Here is a 21,166-nt window from a genome sequence, read left to right as displayed (position 1 = left end):
CAAAGGGGACGGCCCCTGCTGCTGCAGCGCACTTCAAGATATTGATTATTTTCTTCGATGTTGCCCTGTTGAAGGGCACAGTAGATTCTGTCGACTAGTGCAACGCAGGAGACAGGACGGTTTGTACGAAGCTCCATCTTTATCATACACTTCGTCTTTCTCCTTTGCCACTACGCACGACACCGTTCTCTTTTGGTTCGTCGCGTATAATATATGGGACGTGGCAACACTGCATATATATATATATATATATATATATATATATATATATATATATATATATATATATTGTAGTGGGGAAGAGAGACAGCGAGACAGCATCGAGTAGGAGTGGAAGAAGACCAAGACGAAGAGCCGATTGAGAGCGCGCGTGACAGTTTTTCAGCCGCTGAACCCAGGCCTTTGGTTCTGTGAATAAACCCCCTTATAATTTGGTGGAGTCGCTGGGTAGTCTTCGAAGCTGGATCTACGAAGCCGCACCTTACCTCCAGTGTCAGCAATGCCGGAAGAATCCGCCAACCAAGGTACCTCCCAGACCCCAGCCACTGCATGTCCTGGCGTGTTGCCACTGCGTCACCCGCCGATCTTCAGCGGCACTGACGACCAAGACGTTGAGGAGTGGTTGGCTACATACCACAAGGTGAGCGCAGCGAACAAGTGGGACGATGCGGCTAAGCTGACTTATGTCAGCTTTTACTTGGCCGGCGTCGCCAGTCTCTGGTTGCGGAATCACGAAGCTGATATTACCAACTGGGCTTCGTTCAAGACAGCCTTTTCAGAAGTCTTCGACCGCCCCGCTGTACGAAAGCTCCGCGCAGAACAGCGACTTCGTGAGCGCGCTCAACAGCCAGGAGAGAACTTCACCAGCTACATCGAAGACGTTGTTGACTTGTGCAAGCGGGTGAACCCATCGATGCTCGAAGCAGACAAGATCAAGCAGATACTCAAGGGAATAGCCGATGACGCATTTCAGATGTTGTTAGCCAAGGACCCACAAACCGTAGCCGAACTGGTCAGTTTGTGCCAGAGTTTCGACGAGTTGCGCAAGCAACGCGCCCAGACACGACGCTCTCTGGAACAGCGTGACTCGATCGCAGCTTTGACTCTCGGAGACCAGAATTCCATGTTGGTTCAGATAAAACAGTTTGTGCGTGAGGAGGTCGCTCGGCAGCTCTCCATATTATCAAGTACTCCCGAACCAGCACAGACACATCATCTGACCCCAGCCATACGACAAGCTATCCAAGAGGAGGTAACTGACGCTTTGCCTTTCGCTCGTTCACCACCTCTGGAGGCTGCGCCCTTGACGTACGCACAGGTCGTCGCAGCCAGAGCGCACCGTCAGCCAACTCATTCACCCTCGCCGGTGCCTGTTCCGTCGTCACCAGTTCAGTTCGGCCGACCAGTCGCTACATTTCCTAACCCGTGGCGCACCGCAGACAACCGCCCTATCTGCTATTCTTGCGGCTATGCCGGACATGTGGCACGTTTCTGCCGCCGCCGCCCTCTCGTCCACACAGATACCATGCCACGATATTCGCACGACCCTCGACGGTTTAACGGCACATCCAGGCCACAAGAATCTTCTTCACCCGACCGCCTCCCCTCAGTTAGCCGCCGATCTCCATCGCCCCGACGTCGCTCCTTGTCACCTATGCGCCGTCGACCCTACCCTTCAGACACGGAAAACTAGATGCCGCAGTTCCCGAGGCACGAACTGCGTCGTCGTCGAAAGAATCAAGTCCTCGCATTTCTCCGGCAAACCTCATCGAAGTTTTTGTGGATGGCTTTCGTACCCTTGCGCTTGTGGACACTGGTGCTGCCGTTTCAGTGATAGGTTTAAAACTTTGCCGATTACTTCGGAAGGTCACCACGACGTCAGAGGGATTGTCGCTCCGTACCGCCAGTGCTCACCATATTCAGCCATCAGCCGCCTGCACAGCCCGCATTCTAATCCAAGGTGTTTTGTATACTGTTGAATTTCTTGTGCTCCCTGCGTGTTCGCATGATGTGATCCTCGGCTGGGATTTTCTCTCTCGTAATCATGCGGTTATCGACTGTGCTCGCGCCGAAGTTGCCTTCTCTGCGTTGTGTTCCTCGTCGCCTGAAGCTGCGTTGAACAAGCTCTTTGTCGCCGACGATATCGACATACCCCCCAATAGCGCAGCCTTTGTTCCCGTGTCCTGTGCCGATGTGTCTGAGTCTCCAGTTTTGTTTACTCCCTCCCAAACTTTCCAACGTCGCAGGAGCCTCGCGTTGCCATTCGCTATTCTCGACGTAGCCACCGGCGTTACGAACCTATTTGTCACGAATCCCTTGCCGTCTACATCAACCTTACTCCGCGGAGAATGCATTGGCACATATCAAGAGTTGGACGCTTCCTCCATCTTCGGCCTTGGCGGCGCGAGTGATTTGCTCCTTAATGCACTGACACCATCTGCCTGTACGCCTGATCGCCCGACTATTAATGCGTTTGGAGCCTCAGTTGATGGCGACCTTGAAGGGGAACACCGAGAGCAACTCCTCGAACTTCTGCACCAGTTTCGCGGCTCGTTTGACTGCCAGCAGACGTCGTTAGGTCGAACACACACCGTTGTCCATCACATTAACACCGGCTCACAAGCGCCTCTGCGACAGCGCCCCTACCGCGTGTCTCCTGCTGAGCGACGTGTGATCACCGACCAAGTAGACGACATGCTTCAACGCGGCGTCATTCGGCCGTCCAGCAGTCCCTGGTCGTCACCTGTTGTCCTCGTGAAGAAGAAAGACGGCTCGATTCGCTTCTGCGTCGATTACCGCCGTTTAAACAAAGTTACGCGCAAAGATGTGTACCCTTTGCCACGCATCGATGACGCCCTGGACTGCTTGCAAGGCGCCGAATTCTTCTCATCACTAGACTTACGGTCCGGCTATTGGCAGGTCCCCATGGCACCCTCAGATCGCCCGAAAACTGCTTTTGTGACACCTGATGGCCTATACGAATTCAATGTTATGCCCTTCGGCCTTTGTAATGCGCCAGCAACATTCGAAAGGATGATGGATAGCGTCTTGCGTGGGTTAAAATGGAAGACATGCCTTTGTTACTTGGATGATGTCGTTGTCTTCTCCCCCGATTTCGACAGTCACCTGCGTCGTCTCAAAGAAGTCTTGAGCTGCCTCACGCGTGCAGGCCTTCAGCTCAACATCAAGAAGTGCCGCTTTGGAGCTCGCAAGCTTACAATACTGGGCCACGTTGTCTCAAAGGAGGGCGTCCTCCCTGACCCGGAGAAGCTTCGGGCAGTTGCTGAGTTCCCGAAGCCTACGAACGTGAAAGCGCTTCGCAGCTTCGTCGGTCTCTGCTCATACTTTCGCCGCTTTGTGAAGAACTTCGCTTCTGTCATCGCACCGCTCACAAAGCTGCTCACCTGTGATGGACACCTCTCTGATTGGTCGCCAGCATGCGATGAAGCTTTCGCAACATTACGCCATCTCCTGACTTCGCCACCCATTTTACGCCACTTCGACCCTACTGCTCCAACCGAAGTGCACACGGATGCCAGTGGCATAGGCCTTGGCGCTGTCCTTGCTCAACGCAAGCCAGGCTTCTCCGAGTATGTCGTTGCATATGCTAGTCGCGCCCTCACCAAGACAGAGTGCAAATACTCGGTTACCGAAAAGGAATGTTTGGCCATTGTTTGGGCATTACAAAAATTTCGCCCGTATGTGTACGGCCATCAGTTTGATGTCGTTACCGATCATCATTCCCTTTGTTGGCTTGCTTCATTGAAAGATCCTTCGGGCCGGCTTGGGCGTAGGGCGCTACGTTTACAGGAATTTGATATTCGCGTCATTTACCGCTCAGGACGCAAGCATACCGACGCCGACGCACTTTCTCGTTCGCCCCTGCCTTCCGTTGCACCCGTTTCCATTGCCGACGCTACTATCGCCAGCACTGATCTCGCTGACATGCCTTCGGAACAGCGCAAAGACCCTTGGATAGCGTCGCTCATAGACGTTCTCTCCACGTCTTCGGCGACACCACGCCAACGGCTACCTCGTGCACTACGCCGACAAGCCCCTCATTATGCGATACGGGATGCCATGCTGTATCGCCGCAACTATCAGCCAGATGGTAGAAAGTGGCTTCTTGTTATACCTCGCCATTTGCGCTCCGACCTGTGCACGTACTTCCACGCAGACCCACAAAGCGCCCACGCTGGCGTTTTGAAAACTTACGACCGACTTCGCCAGCGATTCTTCTGGCGTGGAATGTACACATACGTTCGCAAGTACATACGTTCCTGCACTGAGTGTCAGCGGCGGAAGACAACTTGCCATGCGTCTGGCGAATTGCAACCTTTGCCGTGTCCAGCTCGCCCGTTTGATAGAATTGGCATAGACCTCTACGGCCCCCTTCCTTGCACACCTGCTGGCAATCGATGGATTATTGTGGCCGTTGACCACCTTACCCGTTATGCCGAAACCGCCGCTCTGCCAGCCGCTGCAGCTCGTGATGTTGCTTTGTTCATCTTGCGCAGCTTCGTCCTTCGCCATGGCGCGCCACGTGAGCTGCTTAGCGATCGAGGACGTGTCTTTCTTTCGCAAGTCGTCCAGGAGCTTCTCACTGAGTGCAATATTATTCATCGCTCCACTACGACCTATCACCCGCAGACGAACGGTTTGACGGAGCGCTTTAACCGCACTCTCGGTGATATGCTCTCCATGTACATATCATCCGACCATTCCAACTGGGACTTGGTGCTTCCGTTCGTGACGTACGCATATAACACGGCCACACAAGCCACTACTGGGTTTTCGCCCTTCTTTCTACTATACGGACGTGAGCCCTCTTCGATGCTTGACACAATCCTCACATACCGGCCGGATGCTTCTGAATACCGCCCGGCCTCCGAACTCGTTCAATGTGCCGAAGAGTGCCGCCAATTAGCACGGTCATTTACATCCGTCGCACAAGGTATTCAAAAAGAACGACTTGACCAGGACAAGCCTGCCCACACCTTCCCCGTCGGCTCGTTCGTGTGGCTTTCTATTCCGTTCCAGTCTCCTGGCCTCTCCCGAAAGTTCGCACCCAAGTACACTGGTCCGTACCGCATCGTTCAATGCACGTCGCCGGTCAACTACGTCGTCGAACCGGTGACATCTCCCACCGACAGACGATGTCGTGGTCGTGAAACAGTCCACGTCAGCCGCTTAAAGCCCTATTATGATCCGCTTGTGCTTGCTTCGCCTTGAGTCGCCAGGATGGCTCCTCTTCGACACCGGGGCAAGTGTAGTGGGGAAGAGAGACAGCGAGACAGCATCGAGTAGGAGTGGAAGAAGACCAAGACGAAGAGCCGATTGAGAGCGCGCGTGACAGTTTTTCAGCCGCTGAACCCAGGCCTTTGGTTCTGTGAATAAACCCCCTTATAATATATATATATATATGCAGTCACCATATGAATAAATTTAGTTGGCACTTTGCGCTTTTTCTGTCGATTTCACTTTTTCGTGTGTTCGTCCTATCGTATGCACAACACATACATAGTGAAAATTTTTTCTAGAGGGCGAGGGAAGGGGTCGGTGAACCACCCAACCTCCTCTCTGGCAGGGCCTCTGTTGCATTTTTTACAGCGCTGAACCAGATGCAGGTAAATACACTTGTTCACTTCTTTCAACAGACGGAAGCCCTAGAATTCTCCGTAGGTATGAGGAACTATTTAGGCCACTGCAACCTATCAATCGGATGGGCTGTGTCAATGACTCTGAAAGCGCGGTGGTTCAAGGCAAGTGGCTCAAAGGTGGGACTATTAGAAAGGTGCGACAACATCACGAAAGCTGTGGATGTGGATCCATATTCCGTAAGTGGAAACTTTCGACCTTGACTTCTTTAGGCTTAATAACATATGTAACGGTGCGCAAAACTGGAAAGGACGACAACAGAGATAGAGTGTAAGCATGGAGATAAGCCATGCAACAAAGCTGTCCCGTTCCCGCAAAACCATTGCAGCTAAATTCGCAGAGAATGGCGCCAGCTGTCCGAATGCTTTTCCACTATAGGGCGCTCTTTCACTGGCGTCATTTTCTCCGCTCAAGGTGATGTTAGTAAGTTCTTGGTGTGGCTTGGTATAGACCAGTTCCGTGGTAAGGATATGTTAGGTAAACAAATGGTTTTATAGCAAAGAGGTTTTAAAGCACGTAAAGGTGTACGTCTGATAAGGTAACACAATTCCTGGGGCGAATGCGAGGGGTTATTTTCCACTCCTAAAATTAGGCCAACGTGGCCTCGAGCACGCCAGGGTAACGCCGTAATTGTGCTAGGGCAGCGCCAGATAACGAACACGCAAGGTCATCAACACGCGATTAGCCTTGTGCCACATTGATAATAATAAGTGATGGGGTTTAACGTTCCAAAACCACGATATGATTTTGAGAGACGCCGTAGTCGAGGGCCCCGGAAGTTTCGACCAGCTGGCTTTCTTTAACGCGCACACGGGCCTACAGCATTTTCGCCTCCGTCGAAAATGCGCAGGTCGCGGGATCGAAAATACAATCACGCGAACTGCGGGTGAGCAGTTGAGCCCCATAACCACTAGACCACCGTGGCGGGTGTGCCACCTTGATACTGTATCGTTTAGGTTTCTCTGTTTCAGCTATGCAGCGTCCCCTTTTTTGATGTCATGCTTTCTGACGTGGTTTGCTCGCACATGTGTCAATGTTTGCGTGACCTATTCAGGCTATTGTGGCGTGGCCTGAATGAGGCCACGCGAGGCCTCATTCAGGCTGCATATGAGGAACGTTTTCAATAAAACTTCAGCGGAGAGTACAGCGCACATCCGGTCTTCTTGTTGCTTGTGTATTCGTTGTCTGGCGCTGCCTCACCGCAATTATGAAACCAAACCAACTCGTCCACCTATCCGTTATCCGACAACACCATAGCCGCAGAGCACATGCAGTATGGTTATATAACAAAGTACCGTACTTGTTTTATGAGATAGCATTGTGGTTTGCAAACGGACAACCACCATACACTGATGATCAAATTCCTTGCACTGCACATATGTAGTCTTCGTCCTCTCTTCAGTTGCTTCTGTATAGCCTTATATATGTAACCTCAGACACTATAAGTGTCTGTCAGCCCGACACGCGAGGCCTCAAAAATTTTACAAACTGACATAGCTGCACCAGGGACCGTGCGGAAAGAAGATGGTTCACCCAACTTCTCCATGCAGCACGGGCTCCACCATTAGCTTGTGGGACGCTAGCGCAGGCGAGGATTCATTCACCCGGAAGCTGTGTATCCCAAACAATAAGTGGCGTTTATTTCCTCTTCTCTCGGAGAGAGGGAGAGGCAGAGGGATACCGAGTGCCAATGGGCAAGAGGAGAAGGATGTATGTGCATCGGTAGGCTCCGGTTACCGCGGCGCCTGAAGGAGCGCGGTCACAGAATCTAAGCACACATCCAGAGTGGCAGTGACTGACGCGCTGATAGCGCGCACCACGTCAATCTCTCCCCAGTGTGTTGCGGAACGTGAGTTTTAAATGTCAAGGCGAATGGGCACCGTGTTGCGCCTCCCACTGCGCGCTGTTCGAGATGAAGTAGAAGTTTGTGCTGTTGCTCTGGTGAGAGGTGCCATGGCCCGCGGAAACGCCTATTGTGAGTTCTCAATATGGGCCGCTTTCACGCGGTCTGTAGAGATCACCTCGCGTCGACCGTGGATGTCCGCCGTAAATTGCTTGCTGGAGCGGTTGAGCACTTTGAACGGCCCGTCGTACGGTGGCTGGAAAGTGCGCGTCACTGCGTCGCGCCGCACAAACACATCGGAGCATGACCACACTTCCGGGTGCAGATAGGTCGGTCGCAATTGTCGACGCGACGAAGGCGACAGAATCTGGCCTCCACGCTGCACCCTCCTACAGTAAAAATAGTAAAATACAGAAATCGGAGAGAAATTTTATCTGTGACAGCTCTCAAGAGATGGCGCTACTTTCGAAACGTCGTCGGAATGCTATGTGTCGCGTAAACGTTGATGTAGCTATTTTATTCGAACTTTCGGCTCGTTCCAATGTTGCGGGTCTGCCCAAGAGCAGGGTTTGCGGCGGTGTCCTTCAGTTGCTCACCGGCTCTGTTGTGTGACCGCGTTATCTCTCTTCCTACGAGAGGCTGTTTCCCGTTTAGGGGACGCAGGCGGCTCTGCATCCGCGGCGCCCGAAGGTATGCGGGGTGATCTGTACGGTGGAAGCCTAACGGATGTCGCGGTAGCTTCTTCTGTGTTTTTAATTAGTTTAGGCCATTATTATTCAGAGGGACGGCGGTCATCGAGTTCAAACTCGGTGGAGGCCGCCCGCGATTGGGTGTACCTGTTTTCAATTCGCGACACCCGATTGGGTGGGGTCAACGGGGACTTCTGAATGGTCCTTTTTGTTTGGTATCCAGGGTGGACTCAGGAGGCTTCTAGAGGAGCCCAGGGAGAGTCGCACCGGATACGCCACGAGAGCAGGTTGCAGCGAGTGCTGCTCAGATTTGTCAGAGTTATGTAGCGTACAAGTGTGTACAACGTCTCATTAGGGAAACTTTAGCCAAATAACTCAATTTAGGAGAAAGTCTATGGATCTGCTGTGTGTACGTGTCATCTCTCCGGCGCCGACCAAGTAGCGACCAGAACACTACGCTACAATGTGGTGGAGGCTGCGCGGTAGCGAAAAGCCCCCGTACGGTGATGTCCACTCTGAGGAGCCGTTGCGAGAATTTCCCACCTTCCAACTGCTGCAACCTCGAGACCCTTCATCGGGCCCCCGATCTTCGAAGGTACACCTGAGGAATCCGTATTGGAGTGGGTGACCTGCTACGAACATGTGTCTTCACTCAACTCATGGGACAACGATGCAAAGGTGAAATTTCTTTATTTTGCTTTGGGGGTCGACGCAAAAAAAATGGTATACAACGAAAGTTATGACCGGCGCTCCTAATACATGGGAAGAGTGGCCCACGATGCTTGTCTAGCTTCACTGGCCGCCACGCAGCAGAGGTAACCCGCCTGAGACTAGAGAATAGAGTGCAACTGCCGTCTGAGAGCCTAGAGCAGTATTATTAGGACGTAGTGCAACCCTGTGCCCGCGTAGACCCAGCAATGAAAGAGGAAGGCCGCGTACGTCATCTTTCGCGCTAGCCGTGCCGATGCTCTAGAGAAAATGGTCCTCAAACCCGACAACTTCTGGATAATTTTTACAAACTCTGCAGCGGGTAAACCATGCCGCGTTGATGGCCCGTGCCCATTTGACTCCTTTGATCAGCTACCTCCCAACCAACGTTACGCAGCCATGGTCAGCGGGCATTCCTGGGGCATAAAACGCGAGATCTACCTCGACACAGCCCTCTCTAGTGAGCGCCCCCGTGCACCAGGACGCCGTGCCGACATGCATTGCGGACGCCCAACATCACCTACGCGACGGTGCGGGCAATCTGGAATTGAAGGTCATTGCCGAGTCGATTAAGTCACTTGCCGACAGGTTGAAAGCTGTAGAGGGCGTGTTTGCCGGCAGCCTGCCCAGTGGCCTCCTAGAACATCCCGCGGCGGCGATAGGCGCCCCCGGTGCTACCACTGCCATCGCCGCGGCCACGTCGCGCTACAGTGTCACAGGCAGTACGAGTACCAGCAGCGGCAGAGAAGGGACGAACAAAGCGGCAACGGTGAGCGCCATTTTCACTCGGCAAACGGAAATGGCCAGGCATAGGGGGCCAGCCTGCCCGTTCAGCCTGCACATTGGCAGTAAACCAATTAATCTATCTACCGGTCAAGGAGAACGGAAGATGTGACAGACTAATCGTCGACACCGGATGTTCTGTAATTGTGGTCTCCCTTGATTTCGCGCAGAAGATCACTGTAGTTCCAGAACTGAGAGAGAATGGAATTTTTTACTAGAGGAATTGCAGGAAATATCCTGTCGCCCATGGGGGAAGCGGAAATACTTCTTGAGTACGGCACTGTGCAAATAAGTCAGAAATTTCTCATTGCCAAGGAATGTCCTTACGAGCTGCTAGGTGGGCTCCCATTTTGCCGAGCGGCTCGGTTGGTCATCGACTTTTCTGCGGAGAAATTGCAGACTGGAGACGAGGCGTTTGATCTTCAAGTAGGGCCGAAGAATGTCACTCATGGCGATGTCCCAGTTAGGTGCCAGGAGCAGATCCGCATAGAGCCACGCACCCAGGCAATCGTGCCTGTAGAGGTTCCCATAGACGGAGTTTCACATTATCGAGCCAAATATTAACTTGAGAAACGGGTTGTGTATGCGAATGCGAATGTGTTGAGTGGTGTCGGCATTGTCCGTGTGGCTAACCCTACTATGTCGCCAGTAACTTTGCATTGCGACACGAAGCTTGGCTGGGCTGCGTCTATTTATGATGCACTGCGGGTAGCGGCGACTTCGAAGTGGACACTGGAGGCCATTTGCAACCTTCCGAAAGAGCTGAGCTGCTCTCACTTGTGACTAAGTTCCGCCATTTGTTTACGGGAGAACACAACCCCATTCAGAGGACTGATGTCCCGGAGCATGTCATAGACACAGGTGATTCGGCTCCCATCCCTACCGACATTCTACCTTCGAAAGGGACGTGATTGGGCAGCAGATTGATGAGACGCTTCATGACGGAGTGATCAGAGAGTCCAACAGCCCATGGTCGTTGTGCTGATAAGTGCTGGTGCGCAGTTATCGCGTCTGGTCGCAATGCGCTGACTTATCTTTTGTATCTGTGCTCACGGAAGCCCCGGGGCAGTGACGTCAGTGCGTCTACATATACGAGTGGAAATAAACGCCGGGGGCCTTTATTCGGTTGGAAGCCTCCCGGGAACTGCGTATCACCGGCGTGATCTTTTATCGTGCGAGGGGCGTGTGTCGCTGGCTTGCCGCAGCCCGCGCCAACACGACATGGTGTCAGAAGGTTAACGAGTCGAGACACCCACGGAAGAAAACGAGACGTCGTCAAGCGGAAAGCGTCATGGCCTCTGCATCGCATGGCCTTGTGCAGCCTCCGCAGCTGGACTTCAACAACGCGTCGGAGTGGCCGGCGTGGATACAGACGTTCGACGACTATCGCTACGCGTCGGGCCTGAACGAGCGCTCGGAGGAGGCACAAGTGCGCGCCTTGCTCTATAGCATGGGCCGGCAAGCACGGGACATCTTTTCAACGTTCCACCTCTCGGAGGACGATGTGAAGAAGTTCGACGTCGTCAAGAAGAGGTTTGACGAGTACTTCGTCAAAGACCGCCACTTGGTGTATGAGAGCGCTCGCTTCCACAGGAGACAGCAAATGCCCGGAGAAACTTTCGACCACTTCATGACAGCGCTACATGTTCTGGCGGACCGGTGCGACTTCGGCGACTGCAAGGAACGCCTCGTGAGGGACCGGTTCGTCGTCGGCCTTCGAGAGGAGAAGCTCTCGGAGGCTCTTCAAATAGACGGCAAGCTGACTCTGGCAACGGCTCTAGCGAAAGCGCCACTGAAGGAAACTGTGCAGATGCAACAAGAAGAGCTTCGTGGCCCTGAAGGCACCGGAAACGCTTCCTTGTTCCAGGAGTGCGGCGAGCTGGGAGTTAACGCCGTCGGGCACCAAAGGAGCCAGCAGAAAATAGTCCCCCGAAATCAAGGTTCACGCTGCAACTTCTGCGGGGGCCGCTGCCACGCGAGGACTGCCTGCCCCGCAAAGGCACAGAAGTGCCACAACTGCAGTATCAAAGGACAATTTAGCAAGGTGTGTCTCAAGAAGACTTCACAACGGCGACAGGTACGGGTCTCTTCAGTACACACAGACTCTAGTGACGTTTTCTTAGGAACTGTCAATGCATCAAGCGCGGAGTCGCGATTTGTCTTAGTACGAGTTAACGACGTGCCAGTTATGGCCAAGGTAGATACGGGCGCCGAAGTTTCAGTCGTACCGCAGTCTTTTCCAGGCTTACCCACCAGACTAAATAAGGTGAACGAGGTACTCACGGGAGCCAGTGGGGCCCGTCTTGATGTCTTGGGCAAGTTCGAGGCAGAAGTTCAATGGAAAGGGAAAACTTCTCGCCAGGTGTTCTACGTTGTTAGTGCTTTGCGCAACATTCTGCTCGGTTTGCCTGCTCTCGAAGCATTACGGATAGTCAAGTTTGTGGAACCTGTTTGCAAACAGACTAATTATGAGGCCTTCCTCTCGCGAGCTTTTAGCAGTCTAGGCACAATGCGAGGTGAATATTGCATCAGGCTCAAGCCGGAGGCCGTCCCATTTGCTATATGCGCGCCGCGCAGGATACCGATTCCACTAAGAGAGCAGGTCAAAAAAGAAATTGAGAAAATGGAGCACATGGGCTTGATTCGCAAAGTCGAAGGCCCCACTGAATGGTGCGCCGGTATCGTGCCAGTCGTAAAACCCTCCGGCGAAGTCAGGGTGTGCGTCGACTTGACGCAGCTAAACAAGTCTGTTTTCAGGGAGAGGTTTGCGCTACCTACTGTTGATCAAGCGTTAGGTTCTTTGGCGGAGGCCAAGTGGTTCTCAAAACTAGATGCAAATTCAGGCTTGCACCAGGTTCAACTAGCAAAGGACTCGGAGGAATTAACCACGTTTATAACGCCATTTGGGCGGTATTGTTTCACAAGGCTACCTTGTGGAATTACGTCAGCGCCGGAGTACTTCCAAAAGCGCATGACCGAAATACTGCAGGGCCTCCCCGGGGTGGTAAACATAATGGACGACATTCTTATCTTTGGTGACACTAAAGAGCAGCACGACGCGAGGCTCACAGGTGTTCTTGCTAGGTTGGTTCAAAATAACGTCCCCTTAAACAAAGCAAAGTGTGTCTTCGGGGTGAATGAAATCTCCTTCTTAGGCCATCTCTTGAGCATAGACGGAGTAAAACCCGACCCTGCAAAGATTGAGGCCGTGAAGAAACTGGAGCCTCCCTGTAATGTAACCGAGTTACGCAGTGTTTTGGGCATGGCCAACCATCTCGGAAGATTCTTGCCTAACTTGGCGCATGTAACGGCCCCTCTAAGGGCGCTGTTGGCGAAGGAAACCGAATGGGTTTGGGGCCCTGCACAGAACACAGCCTTTGAGAACCTGAAGGACCTCATTTGCCCCGCTAAGTTTATGGCCTTGTACGACCCTAGACTTCCAACGATTCTTTCAGCAGACGCCTCATCTTACAGACTAGGAGCAATCCTTTTCCAGACGCAACGTAATGGTGAGCGACGACCCGTGGCGTTTGCCTCTCGAGCGCTCACGAAAGCCGAGCAGCGATATGCTCAAGTGGAAAAGGAGGCACTGGCATTGACGTGGGCTGCTGAAAGATTCGATGAATACATCAGAGGACTCGAGGCTGTTTTCGAAACTGATCACAAACCTCTGGTATCGTTGCTAGGAAAGCTGCCTCTGGATGTGCTTCCCCCACGTGTACAACGCTTTAGGCTGCGACTAATGCGTTATGAGTTTCAAGTCGTGTATGTTCCCGGAAAATCCCTCATCACAGCGGATGCTCTTTCACGGGCACCGCTCGCGAAATGCAGGCGCTTATGCGGAGAACTTTCAGTGGGCGAAGTGTCGTCATACGCTAAATCGTGCATTCAAGGCCTGATAACCGGTAGTGACCTCTTCAAACGAGCGAAAGCAGCTCAAGAGGCCGATCCTGTCTGTAAATCATTGCGCGAGTTATGCCGCAAGGGTTGGCCAGCAAAACCGAACCTTCCTTCTCATCTGACGCCGTACTGGCAAGATAGAGGGACGATATCAGAGTGTGAAGGCTCGCTCGTAAACGGTACGAGGCTTATCATCCCTCCATGCTTGCAAAAAGAAATTTTATCAAAGCTACACGATGGGCATCCAGGCATTTCGAAAAGCCGAGCGCTGGCGAAGGAGTTGGTTAGCGAACAACTATCGCGCCAAGTGAAAGAGTGTGAGACATGTGTGCGGTATGCGCCGCAAAATTCTGAGCCTTTGATTTCAACCCCCTCTCCATGCTTCGCATGGGAGAGAGTAGGGGCAGATCTTTGCTTTATTAACAATCGCCACTATCTTGTTGTGGTAGATTATCTGTCACGCTATCCGGAAGTAGCATTGCTTTCTTCCACTAATGCGGCTGCCGTAATCGAGAGGATGAAGAGTATCTTTGCATGCCACGTCATTCCGGAAACAGTGGTGACAGATAATGGCCCACAATTCTCATGTTCCCAATTTGAGCAATTTGCCAACGATTACGGCTTTGGTCACATCACCGTAAGCCCAAGGTATCCGCAAGCTAACGGGGAGATTGAAAGAATAGTGCAGACGATTAAGCGCCTTGTGCTCAAATCCGAGGACCCATACTTGGCTCTTCTCGCCTACAGGGCGACACCCGGCATTGTGGGGCTCAGCCCGGCGGAAATTCTGACGGGCCGACGTCTTCGAACCCGTGTCCCAATGGTACCACAATTGCGAGACGCAGTCAAGTGTAGTCTTTTTCACGTTAAAGCAAAAGACTGCGCTGAAAAGAAGCGGCAAGCGCGGTATTTTGACAAACGCCACCGAGCCAGACCACTAAAGAAACTAGATCCTGGCGATGCGGTCTGGGTGACCGACATGCAAACGAGAGCCATGGTAGTTGCAGCGGCAGCTAAACCCAGGTCTTACGTGGTGAGAACTGATCAGGGCATCACGTTAAGGCGTAACAGAAGGATGCTGAACCGTCTGCAAAAACGGGGAAAACCCGGAGGAAGCTACGAGTTTCCAGACTCCGATGATCCGGCTGAACAGCGAGGGGACAATACGGCCCCCTCATTAGCGGTTACTCAGGCTCCGTCGGCAACAGGTTATGTGACCCGAGCGGGCAGATTGGTCAAACGTCCAGTGCGTTGGGGTATTGATGAAGGAGTTGGTTGAATGCATTGCTTGTTGTGCCACGCATTATACTTGCTCTTTGTAATGCCCGATACAAACCCCACCCTTTTTTGTTCCTCAGGATAACGCGAATTGGTTTGCAAATAAAAAAGGGGGGATGTGCTGAAGAGTGCTGGCGCGCAGTTATCGCGTCTGGTCGCAATGCGCTGACTTATCTTTTGTATCTGTGCTCACGGAAGCCCCGGGGCAGTGACGTCAGTGCGTCTACATATACGAGTGGAAATAAACGCCGGGGGCCTTTTTTCGGTTGGAAGCCTCCCGGGAACTGCGTATCACCGGCGTGATCTTTTATCGTGCGAGGGGCGTTGGTCGCTGGGTTGCAGCAGCCCGCGCCAACACGACAGTCGTCCCCTGTGGTTCTGGTAAAGAAGCCGAACGGCGGCTGGCGCTTCTGCGTAGATTTCAGAAGAGTCAATGTTATCACGAAGAGAGATGTGCACCCTTCGCCGAGAATCCACGACATTCTTCATGTGCTGCAGGGATCCCGTTAGTTCACGACATTGGATTTGACATCAGGCTACTGGCGAATTGGAATTCGAGAGGAAGATAACCCTACGAGAGCACTTTCATGTGGGCGGGGACTCTACGAATTCAACGTTGTCCCATTCGGTCTGTGTAACGCACCCGCCACATTTTAGAGAATTATCAACAAAGTCCTCAGTGGCCTGTTCTGGAGGGTGTGTTTGGCCTACTTGGATGACATCCTGATTTTCTCTAAGACCATGGTACCTTATTTGAAAGACTTGGAAAGTGTACTTACGGCTTTGGACGCGGCGAACTTACGACTGAAGCCCGAGAAGTGCAGTTTCGCCCGAAAGGAGATCAAGTATCTCGGACACATTCTTACAGGCGAAAACATCCGGCAGGATCCCGACAAAATGGCAGCGATCGAAAAATTCCCCAAGCCACGAAACAAGAAAGGTGTGCAGAGTTCTCTTGGAATCTGCGACTACTATCGGCGATTCATTAAGGATTTTTCTAGTATGTCTCTACCTCTGACCAACCTGACCAAAAAAACATGTTTTCATCTGGGATGCTGCCTGCGAAGTAGCGATGCAGTCCCTCATATGGAAGCTTATCAAAGCACCCATTCTGCGTCAGTTTGAGCCGGGACCGCCAACAGAGGTGCACACGAATGCTTGCGATTACGGCATTGGCGCCGTGCTCGTTCAGAAAATCGCAGGTCAAGAAAGAGTCATCGCATATGCTAGCGGGAACCTTAATAAAGCTGAGAATAATTACAGGACCACTGAGAAGGATCGCCGTCGTGTACGCCTGTGCACAGTTTCGGCCGTACGTTTTTGGGGCTAAATTCGCAGTCGTGACCGACCACGCCATCCTTGCTTGGCTTATGAAAATCCGGGATCCGAATGGTCGTCTCATGCGGTGGTCTTTGTTGCTGCAGGAATTCGACATAACGTTGACACACCGCCCAGGCCGGAGGAATGGAAATGCCGATACGCTTTCTCGCCTTCCTCATGATCCCGCGCCAGCGAATGAAGAAAACCAATTACCGTTGCTGGCTCTGGATCGAGCGGATGTTGGGGAACGGCACAGGGCAGATCCATGGATGAGAGAAATTATCCAGCACCTCGAGCGGCCGAACGCACCCGTTGTCAGGAAAACTAAAAGAACGGCAAGGAGCTTTAGGTTGATCGATGGTATTCTCTATCGTAGGGCAAAATAACTTCATGAAGACCACACGGCAATTGTCCCCAAGTGTCTGAGATTAGACATCCCAAAACACTGCCATGGCGACATTACGGCAGGCCACCTTGGTGTCAAGCGCACATGGCAAAAAGTACGTTGCGGTATTTCTGGCCAAAGGTGTTCGCATACGTGAGCAAGTGTGTCCTCACCTGCCCAGACTGCCAGATGTGAAAGCCGCCACCCGGCAAACTTGTCAGTTTTCTCCAACCTATACCCCCCTTGGGGTGGCTATTCGAGCAAATCGGGATAGATTTTCTCGGACCCTTCGTGAAAAGTAAACGCGACCATAGCTACGTGCTTGTGATGACTATCACACAAAGTGCGTAGAAGCGGTCGCCTGCCCCGCTGCAACAGCCTCTTAGGCAGCCCAAGCTTTTGTGGAGCAAGTGGTTCTACGACATGGAGCCCCGGCAAACATAATCACTGACCGGGGAAAGCATTTTGTTAGTAACTTCATTCAAGAGATATTCCGAGCAATGGGGAGCAACCACATCAAAACCACCGCCTACCACCCGCAGACGTATGGCCTGTGCGAGAGGTTCAACTGTACGCTTGCAGACATGCTTTGTATGCATGTTTCTACAAACCACCGGGATTGGGACGAATTCCTCCCTTATGTCGTCTTCGGTTACAACTCTTCGCAGCAAGAGACAACCGGCTTACGCCACTTTTCTTGTTGCGTGGCCGCGAGCCGACATTGCCTATTGATGCCAGCCTCAACCGACGTGACGTGACAATGAGGCCGTATGCAGTGGCGCGCAGGCTTCGCGAAGCTCGGGAGCTCGTAGCTCAGCGCGAGAGAGACCAGCAAATAAAAAACAAGAGAGCATACGATGCTCGACTTCGGGGTGCTGTGTTTCGACCAGGGCAATTCGTCTACGTGTGGACGCCCTCACGAGCGAGGGGCAAACCAATAAAACTCCTCCACCGCTACCATGGGCCATTTCGCCTTCTTCGACAAGTAGCGGAGAACAAGTGGGAGGTCGTGGCCCGCAGTGGAAGGAAGAGATACATTGTGAATGAAGCGCGTTTGAAACTGTGTCGCCATGTTCATGTCTCGACGACGACGCGGATGACGAGAGTGAGAGCGAACGCAAGTGTTCGGTCCGTGTTGACACCACAGAGCCACAGTGTGGTGCAGCAGTTCCGCCCGTGAGCGACCACGGTCACTGTGAACATTCGACTAGGGACATCGAGGTCTACTTTGATCCGCGGGCCAATATAGGGACCCGTCATCCGACACCGAACCGAAAATACTCTGGGCTAGTGACAGTGACACCGAGATTTACTACACAGCCAGCGATGTTGAGTGAGTTAAAGGACTCCTTTTGTAACTATGTGTGTCTCCGTTTGTGCCTTCGTACTGAGATGTGTGCGTCAGAACTCCAGTTAGCAGTTTATTTTTTTCCTTGTTTCATTGTTTTAAACGAGGTTTTCTTTTTGAGCATGCGTATTTCGCCATCATGTATTAGTGTTTTAGTGTCTTGAAGATGTAAACTGTTTTGTACATTTATTCGGTCGCGGCTCGCCGTTTTTGCATGTTATAGTTATGTGTCATTTTGTTTTAAAGGTACGTGACATGTTCGTTCTTTTTTGGGAGGGCGCGAAGCACCTTATGTCCCTGATTGTGGCTTTTTAGTTTACTTGCAGCTCATCAAGAATGGGGACACTCTTAGTTCGTATAGAGGAGGTGTCGCGTAAACGTTGATGTAGCTATTTTCTTCGAACTTTTGGCTCGTTCCATTGTCGCGGGTATATCCAAGAGCAGGGTTGCTCACCGGCTCTGTTGTTTGACCACGTTGTCTTTCTTTCTACGAGAGGCTGTTTCCCCTTTAGGGGATGCAGGCGGATCGGCATCCGCGGCGCCTGAAGGTATGCGGGGCGAACTGTACGGTGGAAGCGTAACGGACGTCGGGGTAGCTTCTTGAGTGTATTTGCTTTAGTTTAGTTTATTATTCTTTAGGCGGACGGCGGTCATCGAGTTCAAACTCGGTGGAGACCGCTCGAGATTGGGTGTGCCTGTTCTGAATTCGTGACACCCGATTGGGTGTGGTCAACGGGGACTTCTGAATGGTCCTTTTTAACATGAAAGTGAGTTACGCCGGTGTCCACCAATCCTTCAGTGACGTACTTCCGTCATGAAAATGACGTCGAAAAAATGTACAGGATTAGATGGCAAAGAAAAAAGTTTCGTCAACGGGCATCGAACCAACGACCGCTCGGTCCGCAACAACAGATGCCGGGCACGCTATCCACTGCGCCATGGTCACAGACTCCAGCGGCTTTACAAACGCGCCTTTTATATCTACCGCTCTCACGGTCGCCGGGGTGGTGTTGCCCTCTGGGAGCGGTACAGTAAAGAAATTCGTCGTTACTGTGGCCTCCGCGACTAGCACCTGCAACGCGCTACACGTCCGTCCCATTCGGCGCGTTTTCAATAGAAGTTCAATTTTGTCAATGCCTTAACACACCGCGAGGTGTTCGCCTTAACCCAAGCGTCGTAAAATTGCCGACCTCGCTCATAACATCACGCTAATCCAAACCAAAAGTTACACCATCTCCCGCTAAAGGGGACCATGAGGCGATGCGAAGCCGGAGCACTTGCACGATCGCGTTCCGTTGGCGTTCGTTGGGCATGCTACCGACATCGCGTCGTGGAACGCGAAGAGGGACGCTAGCGCGTCGTATCTTCCATCTAGCCTGGCCGTTAATTCTCACAGGGCGAGCGCGGAACGCGGTCGACAGGCGGGCGAGAGGGGGGCAGCGTAGGAGAGGAGAGAGAAGGTGAGGGGACGCGCATGCGCTCGAGCTCATCGCGGCGTTGCGCAGGAGAGAATTTCGGCATGTCTAGCCCGCGTTTAAGAGGAAGAGTGGAAAGGGGGAGGGGAGAGGGGTATGGGAGAGGGAAGGGGGAGAGGGAAGGGAGAGGATGTGGAGAGGGGAGGGGGAGAGGGAAATTGGAGAGGGGAATGGGAGGGGGAAAGTGGAGAGAGGAATGGGGGAGGGAACGTGGAGAGGGAAAGGAAAGAGGAGGTATGTGGAGAGGGTATGCGCATGCGCAGTAAGGGTGGTCACGCCGCACACCACCGGATTGAGCTCGGCCTTAAGATACTTCGCATCTAAAATAGCTCTGCGACGCGCGCCTGCCTCACGTAGCTCTAACACCGCGTTCCCCGCTCCCGCGCTCGCCCCGACAAAAATCGCGGCCGGGCTACCGGGGCGGCACAGTGCGCTTTGCGTTTCCCTCTAGTCCAGCCGTGGTGTTCAATCACATTTTAACATACCGCTGGATGGCGACCAAGTTCTGCGTCCAAGATACGACGCTCTTCTGGCTATCACACCTCGTTCTCTGATTACGCTTTCACCGTTAACTACTACAGCTACAAGGGTTCGTTTAATCATTTACCATGGACGTTAGTCGTCGGGATGAAGATGTACCATTAATCACCGAAGTGGGTGCATACACGTTAAACGGGGCCATAGCTGCCAGACATCAATATACATTGTGCAATCTCTCCTATATCAATGTGCAGTAAACGTTCAGTTACTTCTGTAAGGGCACGCTTTACTTTCGTGTTATTCCGATTCCTATGGCGGAGGGATCAACCATGTTTTGGTAGTATCGTTGAATCCCTCTGGATGGCGGCAGCTACCGCATACTTCATGGCTGTGGCGCTCTCCCAGCTCCACGTTCTTATATGTGTTGTTGAAAATCTTGTTGAGGTGTTTATTTGACGGCACTCTGAGACGGTACGCAATGGCGACAGTCAATGCAAAACACGGACACATTGCGCGAGTGGGAGGAACAAAAGAGGACAACCCACTAGAAGGCGCTAGAGAGCGCAACCCATTACTCACCTCTAAGGCTTCGCTACAATCTATCTATCGAAACTATGCTCTGCTGCGCCGGTATGTTTTGCTGGCGTCGAGTGTACTTTTTGGAGGCACATATCGGGGCCTATTGCCCCGTAAACGCGTGGATAACGTCGTCTAAACCGTGTGATGCTTCGGCAAATAGACAGCAAGCCCAACATGCAGTATCCGAATGAGATCTCCTTTGCAGTATCCGTCTCTTCCAAAGCGATCGCTGTCTTGCTGGCCGAGCGAAACGTACAAGTTCCGTCGTTCCGTTTCGCGAAGTTGTCATCACCACAGGTTTGCCTGCTTGATTTTATTGTGGTATTGCTTGATAATAGGCTCAGCGGGACCGTTTTTGTAGCGTTAGCTACACTTGCCTAGCCGGAGCCGATTTCGCGTGGATCCTCATGAGCCCTGCTGTGCATGCGCGAGGATCAGGGATGTCACACAGCTGGGTCACCGGAGCTGGCATCTCACGCGCTCTCCGACACCGCCACGCGCGGCTCTCCGCTGCTTGTCTCGGGTTCAGGAGTGGCGTCGTAGCCGCGGCAGACAAACTCCGCCACCGCCGGTCTGCGCTTTCCAGAGTGACGTCGTAGCCTTGGCAGACGTATTGGCGCCAGCCAGCGCGCGCGCAGCTATTCGCCTTCGTTGTGCAGTCGCCGTCTGACACTGTCCTGGTGCCGCTTGATAGCGCATCTGACTGGCGTTTGCAGGTGG

The sequence above is a fragment of the Rhipicephalus sanguineus genome, chromosome 2 (assembly GCF_013339695.2).
Source record: "Rhipicephalus sanguineus isolate Rsan-2018 chromosome 2, BIME_Rsan_1.4, whole genome shotgun sequence".
Taxonomy (NCBI): domain Eukaryota; kingdom Metazoa; phylum Arthropoda; class Arachnida; order Ixodida; family Ixodidae; genus Rhipicephalus; species Rhipicephalus sanguineus.
Note: the sequence above shows the minus strand (reverse complement) of the source record.